At 35.0% G+C, this 14,745-nt stretch overlaps 1 protein-coding gene across 1 annotated transcript in view; it reads right to left on the bottom strand.

The window, feature by feature from the left end:
- The window catches only part of PAPPA2 (pappalysin 2), a 335,895-nt gene that overhangs the window by 129,805 nt on the left and 191,345 nt on the right, over window positions 1-14,745 (bottom strand). The window lies entirely within an intron of this gene.

Genomic DNA, 14,745 nt, shown 5'->3' with positions numbered 1-14,745 from the left:
CAATTCAGAAGAGGGAGTTCTACTTGTCATTTTGTGAAATGCACAAGGAACTACCATTATGATCCCTACTGCTTGGAGGGGTGGGGGTTGAAAATGGATGACTTCGCAAGTCAGTGGAAGAGTTTGGACTAGAATCAGCCCATTGGCTCAATTCCTTCTATGAGCATTTTCTCACACTGTGATTTTGGACCCCAGGGCTAAATCTGCAGAGACTCTGGTAGAAGAGCTCAGAAGGAGGGAAACAAAGGGTAAAACCAATCTGTAGTGCATGCTGTTGTGCACTGCTCAGTCTCTGCCTTCCAGGCTGAGGCGCTTAGTTCACAGCTAAGTCTCCTTCTGGAAATTGCCCTCAAAATAGTCTCCTTACAGAAGGGCATGACACTTCCCAGGAGTGGGGAGTGGATAGCCCATGCCCAGTGACCTTTTGATAGAAGTGAGTGGAGTTATAATGAAAGACAACCCTGAAGGCACATCCCGGCCCCCTGTGGGATTCTGACACCTTCATGCAGCTGTGTCACAGCTCCACTCCTCCCTCTGTCCAATCTTGTTTCTGTCACTCCACCTTAGATGTTGATCTCTAACACAGTTCTCAATAAACTGCATGCAAATCTACACCTCAGAGTCTAAATTCTGGGGAAACCCCACTTAAGACAAAGTCTGAGAGTGAGAAGAGGTGTTAGTGAACGAATCTGGAGAAGGATTTCTTGGGAACAAGAATGTTTAAATGAGGGGATGGATGAGTGCACTGCAGAGCCAGGCAAGCTTTCCCCCTGGTTAGAAAAATGGCAATTCCAATTATTCATGGAACTTAGAGTTTGTTAAGTTGTCATGTCTGGGCATGCAAAAACTTCTGTGTGAAACCAATATAAAGTTAGATCAGTATCAATCAAATAAGGAAGTGGGAAGTGAGTGCACTACCCTGTGGGAATAAACCATCCGGCCACTGAGAGATGGTGTTCGTCTTCCAGTGCGCTAGGCTAGTTTTTGATGGGCATGAAAATCAAATGCACAATAATCTACTTTTGCAGCATTCCCAAGGAATGCTAATTTTAATTTTCCAAACAACAGAAAATTTTCTTTCGAAACACAAGAACATTCTAAAATTTTCAATCATAGGTATAGAAATAATTCCAACATACATTAGAAATGTTCCTGCCCCTTAAACAGAGGATCCTGTATTTAACTGAACTTTCACTCGATGAATTGGAGGCATCATTTTGAACATAACATCAATTATTTGATTGAACTCTAAGACAACAATCCTCGAAAACATTGCTCAGTAACGTTTAATGTGCATATAAATCACCCCTAGGGATTCTTGTTAAGTTGCAGATTCTGATTCAATAGGTCTGAGGTTCTGCAGTAATAACTAGCTCTCAGATGACACCAACGTTGCAGGTTGGCAACTATATTTTGAGTAGTAAGGTTCCAAAGGCATCAGGAGATTTAATTATCTCTGTCCTTAGCATGTAGTAGCCTGAGACAGCAATATTTTTATTAACTATGTTGTTTCTTTTCTTTTCTTTTTTTTAATTCACCATCAAGCTTAAAATTAAAATGCAGAGCTAGAAGGAAGTACCTGGTCCAAACACTTCATTTTAAGAAGTGATGCCCAGGGAGTCTGCTATGATTTATATAAGGTCCCTTGACTGGTTAATGGCAAATAGGGCTTACAATGTTGTTCTTCTGAACGCATTTTTTCCTCTTAGCTTCTAAATCTCATTCTAATTTGCTGCTACTTTTCTATAAGCAGGTTGAAAATTCAGATAACTAATATTGTTAGAATTCTATGTAAATAAATAGGCTCTTACAGAAGGTCTTCTCAACTTCAGTGAACAAAGTCAAGGACTTTAGTGATTGATTTGGTGCCTTTTACTCATGGGATTTTTCTTTTTTGCTTAATTATGAATCTGGACAGTTGCCTGGGTGGTTGAAATAACCTCTAAATAAATTATTGGGATCTAACTGATTAAATAAAGAAAAAACTAAAAGGGTTGGCAGAATTAACAAACAAAAAATAGGACACTTACTTAAATTTGAATAACAACTGTAACCTTTTAAACATAAGTATATCTCAAATATTGCATGGGACATACTTATACTAAAAAATTATTATCGTTTATTTGAAATTTAGATTTAAGTAGGTATCCTGTATTTTATCTGCAACCCTAAATAGGAAAGATACAGAAATATACCAAAAAAAAAAGGGATGAAGAGCTAAAAGAAAGAACAGCTGGGAACACAAATTAAAAAAAAAAAAGGGGGGAATAGAAGGAAGGATTATACAAATGTTTGTGCATATAAAAATATAGAGAGAATAGTAAGAGTGATAGATAATTTTTGAATAGCTAATGGAGAATACGCATTTCTACCACGAGCGGGTCCTTATTTTCTGAATGAATAAAGTTTCAATATTTAATTGCTTCTAAAATGTAGGGCCAAGAGGAAGAAAATGAAAATTCTTGAATAACGACAAAGCCAGCACAATTAACAGTTGTTATGCTCTGGAAAATCAATGCTGTAAGCAAACAAAATGCTATTAAATAATCCATAAAAAAACCAAACCCATTGCTGTCCAGTCGATTCCGACTCATAGCAACCCTATAGGACAGAGGAGAACTGCTCCATAGGGTTTCCAAGGGGTGCCTGGTGGATCCGAACTGCCGAACGAGCAGCTGCAGCTCTTAACCACTACATCACCAAGGTTTCCAAATAATCCATGGTTTCAAAAATAAATTATAAGGGTTATTACAAAATCCTTAGAGGTGAATGGTAATGAAAGTAGTATAAGTCAAAATTTATGGGACATAATTAAAGTAGTACTTGGGGGGAAATTATGGAACACAGAAAACAAATTATCGAAGTATTCAACACAAGAAGCTAGAAAAAGAACATCAGTATAAACCCAGAGAAATAACAAGGAAGAAAATAGTAAAGATAAGGTGGAAATCAATGAAATACAGAACAACTAAAATAAAAAGAAAGATGAACACAACTAAAAGTTGTTCTTTAAAGACAACAGTAAGGTAGACACATCTCTGGCACATGTAACCAGAAGAAGAAAAAGAAGATTCAAAGACATACAATGTAAAGGGAATGATAACTATAAGTTAAAATAGAGATGAAAGATAATAAAAGCACATTATGAATAACTACCAGTGCCAAACCGAAATATGTAGAAGAATTTAATAACTTTCTGGAAATATCTAATAGGCCAAAATTGGGGAGGAATTAGAAAAAATTGCATCTATTAATAAAAATCAAAGAAATTTAAATGGAAATCATAAATCTCTCCTCAAATAAACTCCAGGTTCAATTGGTTTTATAGGTAGGTTCTGCCAAAATTTGAAGGAACAGATAATCCTTATTTTATACAAGCAGTTTCAGAAAATCAAGAAGAGGAAAAACTGCCCAACAAATTTTATGCGACTTGTATAATCTGAATATTTGAATCACTAAGGGCAATATAAAAAGAGACTATATAAATATGTTAATTTCACTTATGAACACAAATGTAAAAATAAAAGATTAGCCAATAAAATCCAAAAGTATATTTAAAATATATAATAAACAAGTGGGTTCATCCCACAAGGAAAAACTGGTCTTATATTTAAAAGAAAATGATCAGTGTAATTCAACATACTCATGGATCAAAGGAGAAAAATCACATGATGGTATAAATTGATGCAAACCAAACATTTGATCAAATTTAGCTCACATATACAAGTATGTTTTTCAAGAGGCAGAAGAAATGACCTAAGGCTTATTCTAAAATACAGGTCAAAGGTAAATATTTGTAAAATAATGAATAGCTAATTCAATTTTTTTTAATGTGCAAAAGGAAGGGGGTGGTGAAAGTCTTGCCCTACCAGCTCTGTTTACGTGGTAAAAGCAATAGAATAAAAACAGTGTATAGTTGGTGTAAGAAACAGGAGAACAGACTAATGGCATACAACAGCGAGTTAAAAAACAGACCCATGTATATTCCAAAACTTAGTATATAATCAACGTGGCACCACAAACCATCGGGGCAAGAATAGATATTTTAATGGATGGTGTTAGAAAAATTGGTCTATCATATTTTTTAAAGTGGATCCCTACTTTACACTATATACAAATTTCAAATATATTTAAAGATGAAAGTTTGAAAAGCAGAACTATAAAGCTAATACAAGAAAATGAAGAATATATTTGAGATCTTAGCAAAAACTAATACATTTAAATACACTAAAATTAAAGAAAAAGGAACACTAAATACCTGATAATTGCTATGTAAATTATCCCATATGTAAAGTGGGATGCTTCATTCTAGTAAAAATCAGCAAAAATGCAAATAAGACATCACTTTGTTCCTATCTCACCTTTTAAAAAGTTTAGCAAGCAGAGGTGGTTTGCTTCTATTTTTGGTCTATGCTATCTACCCCTTTCAATCCAACCCAGTCCCCAGTCCTATTAACCACCTCTGTTCTGTGTCACAAAGAGTGTTATCAAAATCCTGTCCATTGCCAAGGCTAAGACCTAATACCTCATCATTTATTCACGTGTATTCACCAAACATTTTTGAACAGTACAATAAGCAGACTGTTTGGTGCTCAACATACAACAATGACTATTTACGATCTTTGCCGACAAGTTCCTTAGAGTTACCAGGATGGCGAGACTGACGTGTAAACAAGAACAGTGTACAGGAACCATGACTGCAGGGTGCGTTAAGGGGGCACACAGGAGGAAGTGATCAATTATACCAGATGGGGCTTGAGAGAAAAAGTGAGGAAATGCTTTATAAAGGAAATGATCCTTGAACTAAATCTTAGAAGACGAGTTGGGTTTCTTGATGAGACAGAGTAGAGAAAGTATTTACAGAGAAGGAAAAACACAAGTTCCCTTCCTGGGATGTTATGGATATATGAAAACCCTGATATGATCCAGCACTGAAAGCAGACTATTATGACAAAAGTCGTGTGTGTGTGTGTGTGTGTGTGTGTGTGTGTGTGTGTGTGTGTGTGTGTGTGTGTGTGTGTGTGAAAGAGGGGGAAATGGGCCAATCAGTTGTCCTTTTGGGTCTGTTTTGCTCTTTATTGTATCTGTAGCATGTGACTTACAACAGTCCTCCTTCTTTAGCATTGTCTAAACATGTCCACTGCAGTATATGTACCTTAAGGTGAAGATGGTGAGTCATTCATCTCTGAATCTCTCCACAGCACAGTATTTTGTTCATATTTGGCAACAGGTGTGAAAATAAGGTAAATGTTATAAATAACTTTAGTATTTAGTGGAAACCTGGTCAGCAAACTATGGCCCATGGGCCAAATCTGGCCTGTCACAGGCCTGTTTTGTATGGTCTGTGAACTAAGAACGCTCTGTGCATTTTCAAATGGTTGAACAAAATCAAAAGAAAAATAATGTGAAAATGATATGAAATTCAAATTTCAGCATCCATAAATACAATTTGATTGAAACACAGCCAAGCATTTGTCTATATCCTGTCTATGGCTGCTTTCATGCTACAACAGCAGAGTCAAGTAGTTGTAACAGAGACTGTATGGCCTACAAACCCTGAAATATTTACTTTCAGCCCTTAACGCAAAAAGTTTGCTGACCTCTGGTATAGAGGAAGGGTCCCACGGGCTTTTTAAATAAGATGGATTTGAATTTGAATGCTATCTTTGTTTTTTACTAGCTGCATTATCTAAAATTCTTAAAATCTCAAGTTTTAAGATGAGCCTGTTTAGAATGAGGGAAATCATACTTCTGATAGAGAACTGGACTAGAATAAATAATGTAATATCTGGCACAGAGTAAATCTCAATGAGTGTTAGTTTCTTCCCCCTTGTGTCTAGGGTTAGGGATTCTCATCTTTGAAATCCAATCAATTAAATGCGCACTGCATTTTCTGGTGACAATTCGTATGTAGTGTTTGGCTAGTTGAAGTCAGATCAAAAAAGGGAGGAAATTATGGTTAGCAGGCTTTGGGCTTTATGTAGCAAGGGTGATCCGCAACTTATAACTGATGTGGAGGACCCTGGTATTTAAAATACCATGAGCATGTGGTGATTTCTGTTAGGATTGCTAACCAGTCCAGCTTGAGTGAGACTGTTCCAAATTGGAGACATTTTAGAACAGTCATGAAAATAAATATGAACATATGATTTTGCATATGTTGATGGGCTCCCTGGGAAACCAAACAACAAGTACTTACTGCGTGTCTGCTTTTCACATTGCTTCATTTGTTGTCTGTGTTGCTTAAATTCAAAGCACTTTCTGGGAAGAAGCAAGCCTCCTACTTCTTTCTCTATCCCCTAATGGCACCTCAAGTTTACAATACACACAATAAATCCTAAGAACTAAATTCATAGACACTTCATCTTTCAAGAATTTAGGAGAAATCCAAGGAAAGATGACAGGAAGGCTTTCCTTCCAATTCCACATATGTTTTAATTTGCTTGCTCATGTCATATCCCCACTGTCTATCCCCAGTGCTTAGCTCTGGGTTTGGCACACTGCAGGTGTTTAATGAGTGCTGATTGAATAAGGCAAGTGATGTGGAGATCACACCTTGAGTCTTTTTTTCTCTTTGATCTTCCTCACAGATCTGCCTCATTTGTAAAATAGAAAAACACCTACCTTGCAAAACTCTGAAGGATATTGTAAGAACCAAATAAAAACGTGCATGAGAATGTACTTTGTGAACTAAATGGCTTTAAATGTGATTCAGTGTAAACAATAGTAAAAAGAATCTATATTTTATGCTGTTGCTGCGTGTCATTGAGTTGATTCCAAATTCATAATGACCCTATAGCACAGAGTAGAACTGTCCCATACTGAAACCTGTAGTCTTTGATCTTCATCATTTAAGTGCTTCAAGCCCTCTTTGCTTTCAGCAAGCAAAGTTATGTCATTTGCATATCACAGGTTGTTAATGAGCCTTTGTCCAATCCTGATACATTGTTCTTCTTCATATAGTCCAGCTGGACAATGAATAAGGAAGACCAAAGAAGAATCGATGCATTTGAATTATGGTCTTAGTGAAGAATATTGAATATGCCATGGACTGCCAGAAGAACAAACAAATCTGTCTTAGAAGAAGTACAGCCAGAATGCTCCTCAGAAGCGAGGACGGCAAGACTTTGTCTCGCTTACTTTGGACATGTTATCAGGACTTCATGCTTAGTAACGTAAAGAGTTAGTGAAAAAGAGGAAGACCTTTAACAAGATGGATTGATGCAGTGGCTGCAACAATGGGCTCAAACATAGCAACGAATGTGAGGATGGCGTAAGACTAAGCAAGGCTTCATTCTGTTATATGTAAGGTCACTATAAGTTGGAACTGACTCAACAGCACCTAACAACAACAATAGAACTGCCCTATAGGGTCTCCAAAACTGTACTGTTTACAGAAGCAGATTGCTAGGTCTTTCTCTCACAGAGTGGTTGGTGGATTTGAGCCACTGACCTTTTGGTTAGCAGCCAAGTGCTTAACCACTGCACCACCAAGACTCTTCATATTTTATGTTGTGTAAGAGAAAATCCTTATATTCTTGGTTTATTGGCTCAAGAGTAGAAGAAACTAAGGAAACTGAGAGAGACAAGTTATCTCAGTAAATGCGAACAGAGACGATAGTAAATTTTGCTGGGCAAGCAGCATTTTAGTAAACCAAGGATTTTGAAAAAAAGTTTTCAAGGTTAGTGTTTTCCAATCCAGTTGTTTGTCAGTTGTGCCATAAATTTGTCTCTGATCCATTGCAGACAAATCAAATTTGTGTATCAAATCAAGATTAACATGTACTAGAAGGGACACTAAAAGCTCAGAAATCTTACAATTCTCAGATAACTTAAATTTAAAAAAAAACTAGCCAGCCTATATTTTAAAATCACTTTCTATTTTATTTGGTATCATGTGGCTTTATGCATGGAGCCCTGGTGGCACAGTGGTTAAGCACTTGGTTGCTACCAAAAGGTCGGCGGTTTGAACTCACCAGCCGCTCCACGCATGGGAGAAAGATGTGGCAGTCAGCTTTCATAAAGATTACAGCCTTGGAAACCCTATGGGGCAGTTCTACTCTGTCCCATATAGCTGCTATGAGTCAGAATCGACTCAACGGCAATGGTTAATGGGCAGATTTATGCAAACTAAATTTTCTTAGTATGTTTTATATATATTTTTTCTGATACAAGGAGTATTACTCCTAGTTCACTTACAGTAAGGACAAGGTACAAACCTAAAACATATGAGGTAACTAACTGATTTACATTAAAAGAATTCCAGTTGAAGATTCCTGCTTTCAGCTATGATAAAGTAGTTTACAGCACAGCAAGTATACTTGACAGCTATAAAATATGGATGAAGTAAAAAGGAAGATGTTTGCAGGCATTTGCAGGCTCCCAAAGCAATCAGAACTTAAAATACCAATATCACCCACAAAAAAAGGAACCACATTGAAGGGAACCTAATATTTTGTGACACTTTTGCTGTTGAGGTATTTTTCAATCTCTAATCTATGCAGAATAAGAGTGTAAGAAACCACACAGAAAGTAGCACGTGAGAGGCCAGAAAGTTAAGCAGAGCTTTTGGCAGACACATACTGTTGAGAAGATAGAAATGTAGGTCAGAGACTATAAAGGTGGAGGGTTCAACAGATGCTTTCATTTGAGACCCCTGAAAGGCTATGCCGTGAGGAGAGAGGGAAAACTGAAAATATATCAGGGCTCACAAAGACAGAAGTATAAGCTTGAGTCATGTTAATTACTGATTGGATCAAAGTGATCTTTCCCCAATGTACTACATGTCAAAAAGCAAAAATAAATTACCTTCAAGAAAATATGATTCTAACCAAGGTCTCCAACATTTATTCACAGCGTGTGATGTTCAGTTAGAACGTTATTTGGTATAATAGTAAATAAGCCCAAATGAAAGAAAATTAAAGAGAGAAAACAGTCAGTATAATCAGATGTCAGGTCACTAAGATATTGGTGTTATCACAAATAATAGTGATTAATATATTTTTAAGACTATAAGATGAAGAATTTCAAAGAAATAAAAAATCGAGAAAAAAAATAGGGATTCTATAATTAAAATATAATAAACGAAATTAAGAATTCATTAACAGTTTAACAGCTGATTATATGCAGCAAATTCAGAATTAGTGAAAAAGAAGTTATGTCAGTAGAAAATAATCAGACTGTAGCATGGAGACAAAATGGAATCGAGAATAGAAGAGAGAGAAAAGGGACAAGAGAGACACTGGAAGCAGGTCTACCTTATGTATATTCGGAGTCTAAGAAAAAGAGGAGAGAGTGAATGAGCAGAAACAATATTTGAAAACATTTTCCCAAAACTAAATACAGACATCAAGCCACAGATTAAAGAGGCTTAAAAAACTTTTAGCCAGATATATGTAAAGAGAAATAGGCCTAGGAAGATAATAGGAGAACCTTTTAAACAAAAGACAAGAAAAATATTAAAAGCACCAGAGAATAAAAGACATTGCCTTCAAAGAAATAGATATCAGATGTGTGGCTGACTTTCCAAGGAAGCTACTATGTAGGTAAAAAGGTAACAAAATGACTTGATTTAGAGGGCTGAAAGAAAGCAACTGGCCACCTAGAATTCTATACTAAGCAAGGATAGTGTTCAGAAACGCTATATTCAAACACACAAAAACCTAAGGAGAATTCATTGTCAGCAGACCCACACTGAAAGAAATAATAAGTAGACTTTTTCAAGCTAAATAAAAAGAATCTCAAATGGAAGCACAGAAACATAGAAAGGAATAATATATGCACTGGAGAGGGTAAATATTGAGTAAATTTGAAGCTGTATTAACTTAAAAAATCAGGAAGCAGTAAATGGAGTTAAAGCATTCTAAGGCACTCTTATTAGCTATGGAATTGTAAAAGTATTAATTTATAGCAGACTCTAATAAACTAAGGATGCATGCAGTAATCTCTAGGGTAGCCACTTTAAGAACACGATAAAAGTACAACTAACAACCTAATAGAATAATAAAACTACTTGTTTAAAAGAGAATAAGAGAAAAAAGGACACTAAGAACATACGGAATAAATGATGAAGAAAGAGAAAGTTGGCAGATTTAAAATTAAACGTCATTAATTACGTAAATGTAATAGGACTAAATACTCCAATTGGAAACCAAAGAATTTTAGACTGTGTATGTATTTTTATAAATTATATGCTGATTGTAAGTGAAGCATATTAAATATAGTTATATAGAAAGGTTAAAAGTAATAAGATGGGAGAAGACATGCAAACATAAGCAAAAAACTAGCTGTTATTGGTATGGCTACACTAATTATCAGACAAAGTTTACATTAAAGAAAGAAGTATTAGTAGATATAAAGAAGACATTTCATAATGTTAACAGAGATAATCCATTAGGTCAATATAGAAATTCTAAAATTATATACTGGCAGTTTTAACTTTGGAAAGTCACAATATGTACAAATTTCAGTTATCACAATTTAGTTAAATAACACCTGTCCCCACAATATGTTTCAAATTTCAGTTAGCACAGTATATTGATTGTGAGTAACTGCATAAAGCACAAACTTCACAAACAGCTCTTCTGTCTATAAGTCACTATGAAAATAATAGATGTGCATCATAGTCAGTGACCAATCAAATCACTTCTTTCAAAGTCTGTCATTTATCTGTCACTGTGTATTGGTTATTCAGTTCACACACAGACAGGAAAGTGTGTGGTCATGTAGCCTCCTGATTTCCTGTGATAAATCCACATGACATTTTATAAAAATAGGTAGTCAAAACAAGGAATTAATCAACAAAGGGGAAAGTGGAACAGAGCAATGAAAAGTGATAATGCTGGAATGAAATGCAAATCAAATGGAAATGGAGTTACAGAAGAAATAGCTGACTGTGGGAATGGTGGCATTGAAACCATGGGAGAGACTCTAGATATGCAGAGTCCCAGAGGAAGTGATACCAACAAAAAATTCACATTAATGGAACCCTCAGTTGTATCTTCTGACATTGAAAGTGCAAAGGATAAAATTTCGGAAGCTGATCCAAACTTAGACAGGAGTATGACCGTTCACCAAGGTATAGAAAAAATGTTTGCTTTGTAATGTCAGTCATGATGAGTAAAAGAAGGCAGGCACTGTTCAAACTACTCTTGATAAGGTTTTTACAAAGAAATGAAACGTTTTAATTCTCATTGTTTCTACTGCTTTAAATTACAGTGAGCTAAATTAATTTCACTATTTTTTTCATTTCCATACACATGCATAACTAAGAAAGTTTTTAACATTGTGACAAAAAGTTTTAAAGGCCACAGAAAAATTGTAATTCTTCCGTTGATTCTTAAGATTTCTTTGTACAGTTTAGTTTGCACCATCATTTTTACAGTCCTCTACTATCTTGCAAGCAAGGACTGCCTGCATACCTAATAAAAAATACAGTTTTGCAATGTATAAAACCATGTATAACAACTATATGAGAAACACACAATTCCAAGATTATGATGGGAGATATTAATGCATATCTCTTAACTGATGGAAACAGTAAATGAAATATCGGAAAAAAATATATACAAAATATATATTGTGATCATTAAGGTTGTGTGTCAACTTGGCTGGGCCATGATTCTCAGTGGTTTGGCAGTTATGATGTAGTTTGGCAGTCGTATAATGATGTGATCACTTCCATGATGAGATTTGATATAATGTCATCACCTCCATGATGGGATCGGCTGTGAGTAGGCAATCAGTTGAAAGGGAGTTTCCTTGGAGGTGTGGCCTGCATCCAATACAGGTGAACTTTCTGGCAAGGCTCACTGGTTTTTGCTTACTCTGGATCCTGCAGCTGGCTCCTGTTTGACTGACCTCCAATTCTTGGGACTTCAGCTGGCAGTTTACCTGCCGTCTTGCCTGCCAATCTCGGGATTCATTGGTCTCTGCAGCCTGTGAGCAAGAGCCCTTCTGTCTGACCTGCTGATCTTGGGTTCACCAGCCCCTGCAGCTACATGAATCAAGAGAAGCCTCCAGCCTGACCCAGGGACTTGAGACTTTCCATCCTCTATGACTGGTGAGCCATTTCCTTGATACAAATCTCCCTTTATATTTATTTATACACTTTACTGGTTTTGCTTCTCTAGAGAAGTCAGCTAAGACATATATGACACAGAGAATTTCAGCAAGAAGATGGAAAAACCTGACCTATCTTAAATATACAGAATACTGTACTGAATGATGGAAAAGTACACATTTCTCTCAAAGTGCGTGGAATATTTACCAAAATTGGCCATATGCCGACCCATCATGTGAGGCTCACCAAATTTCAAAGAATTAAAATTATACAGAATACGTTATTTGACCACAGAAGAATTAGCTATAAATCAAAAGCAAAAAGATAACTAGAAAATTTCCAAATGTTTGGAAGTTAGGCAGCACACTTATAAATACTCAGTGGTCAAAAAAGATATCACAATGAAAATTAGAAAATATGCTTGAACTGAGTGATAACAAATAAGTCATATGAAAACTTGTGGCTTATAGCTAAAGTCACACTAAAAAGAAAACTTATAGCCATAAATGCATATATATAAAAAGATGAAAAGCTAAAAATCAATTGTCTAAGCATCATCTCAAGTTACTAGAAGAAGAAAATTAAATTAAATGTAAATATAAAAAGGAAGGAAATAATGAAAATAAGAGAAGAAATATATATATGAGAAATATATATATGAAATATATATAAATATATGTATATGAAATATATATGTATATGCAAAGACTGTACAACAGAGAAAATAAACAGAGCCAGAAATTGGTTGTTTTAAAAGAGTAATAAATTAATTAATAAATCCTTAACAAGACTGAACAAAAAAACAACAAGAGACGCTACAAATTAACAATAGCATGAGTGATTAAAGGTCCTGAAGATCTTGGAAACATTACAAATAAAATAAGAAAATATTATCAAAAACTTAATGCCAAGCTTGCCAGTGGCCATCTAAGGTACAACTATTGGTTTCTACTAATCTGGAACAAAAGAGAAAGAAGGAAACCAAAGACTCAAAGAAGAAACCAGTCTACAGGACCAACTGACAATATGAACTATGGCCTCACCTGTCCAGAGATCAGAAGAACCAGATGATGTCTGGCTACCACTACCGACAGCTCTGACTGGGGCCATAATAGATGGTCCTGGATAGAGTGGGAGAAGTTGTAGAACAAAACTCAAAACCTTAAAAAAAGGCCAGACTTACTGGACTGGAAGACACCTGGGGAACCCCTGAGACTATCACCTTGAAATATCCCTTAAACTTCAAACTGAAACTACTCCCAGAGATTACCTTACAACTAAACAAAAGCTTAATGCCAATAAATTTGAAATTTTAGAAGAACTGCATGAATTTCTCAAAAAAAAAAACAACTCATCAAAACTGACCTAAGAAAAAATTAAGACTGTAAATTTTTCCAAATTTATTTTAAAAATTCCACCTAAAATCTAAAATTTTTCCTCAAAGAAAATTTGAGGCTTAGATAGCTTCATTGGTGACTACCTCCAAAATTAACACCAATCTCACAGAAAATTTCCCAGAAAATTGGGAAATAAAGAAACTTGTTTTAGGAATCAAACATAACTCTGATCGTAAAACCTGAAAAAAACATTAAAATGAAGGAAAATTAGAAGTCAAGTTCTAATAAACATATTTTTTTTCAAAACACAACAAAATATTCTGAAACAGAATCGAAAACTATTTACAAAGAAAAATGCACTACCCCATTTTTTATCCAAGTATATAATATTTAAAAGTTTACCAGTGTAAGTAACACATTAATAGAACAAGGGCAAAACCATGTGATCATCTCAATAGATGCAGAATAAAGTATTTGATAAAATTCAACTCCCTTTTCTCAGAAAACTATAAAATGATAAAAGAAATTAAAGAAGGACTGAGTACCTGGAGGGATATTAGAAGACTCAATATTTTAAAGAGAAAACTCTCTCCTAATTGACTTATAGATTCAATAAAATCCCAGTCAATATTGCATTAGTGCGTGTATGTGTAAATTGATAAGTTGATTCTAAAATTTATATGGAAATTGGAAAGATCAAGAATAGCCAAGATAATCTAGAATAAAATAAAGTTGTATGACTTACATTATCAAATGTTTAAACTCATTAAAAATATTCAGTAATCAATACAGTATGCTATTGGTGCAGGGATAAACAAACCAATAGATTAAAATAGAGAATCAATAAACAGAACTCCACACATATATTGTTAGTTGACTTTTAACAAAGATAACACAGTGCAGTCTAGTGGGGAAAAGAAATTTTTAGTCTGGGGAAAAAAAATCTTGATCCCTACCTCACACAATATGCAAAAATTCCAGATGGATTGTAGACCTAAATATGAAAAGTAAAACAGTAACATTTCTAGAAGGTAACATACAGAAGTATATCTTTGTGATATGCAAGTATTTTTAATACAGTTCTAAAAAGCACTAATCATAAAGGAAAAGATAAATAAATTAGACTTCATTAAAATGTAGAACTTCTTCTGTTCGTCTAGAAATACTATTAAGACAAAGAAAAGGTAAGCCATAGAGTGTTGGAATATATTAAATAACATATCGACGGCAACGCCTTTGGTTTTATATATATTATATAGATATATATATAAATACACACACAAATGCACCCAGCTTTTTAAATACATTCACCAAGAGGAATGTACAGAAATACTCATAGCAGAACTA

This window comes from Trichechus manatus, unplaced genomic scaffold (assembly GCF_000243295.1).
Source record: "Trichechus manatus latirostris isolate Lorelei unplaced genomic scaffold, TriManLat1.0 scaffold00021, whole genome shotgun sequence".
Classification (NCBI taxonomy): Eukaryota; Metazoa; Chordata; class Mammalia; order Sirenia; family Trichechidae; genus Trichechus; species Trichechus manatus.
Note: the sequence above shows the minus strand (reverse complement) of the source record. Positions and strands in the feature narration are given on the sequence as shown.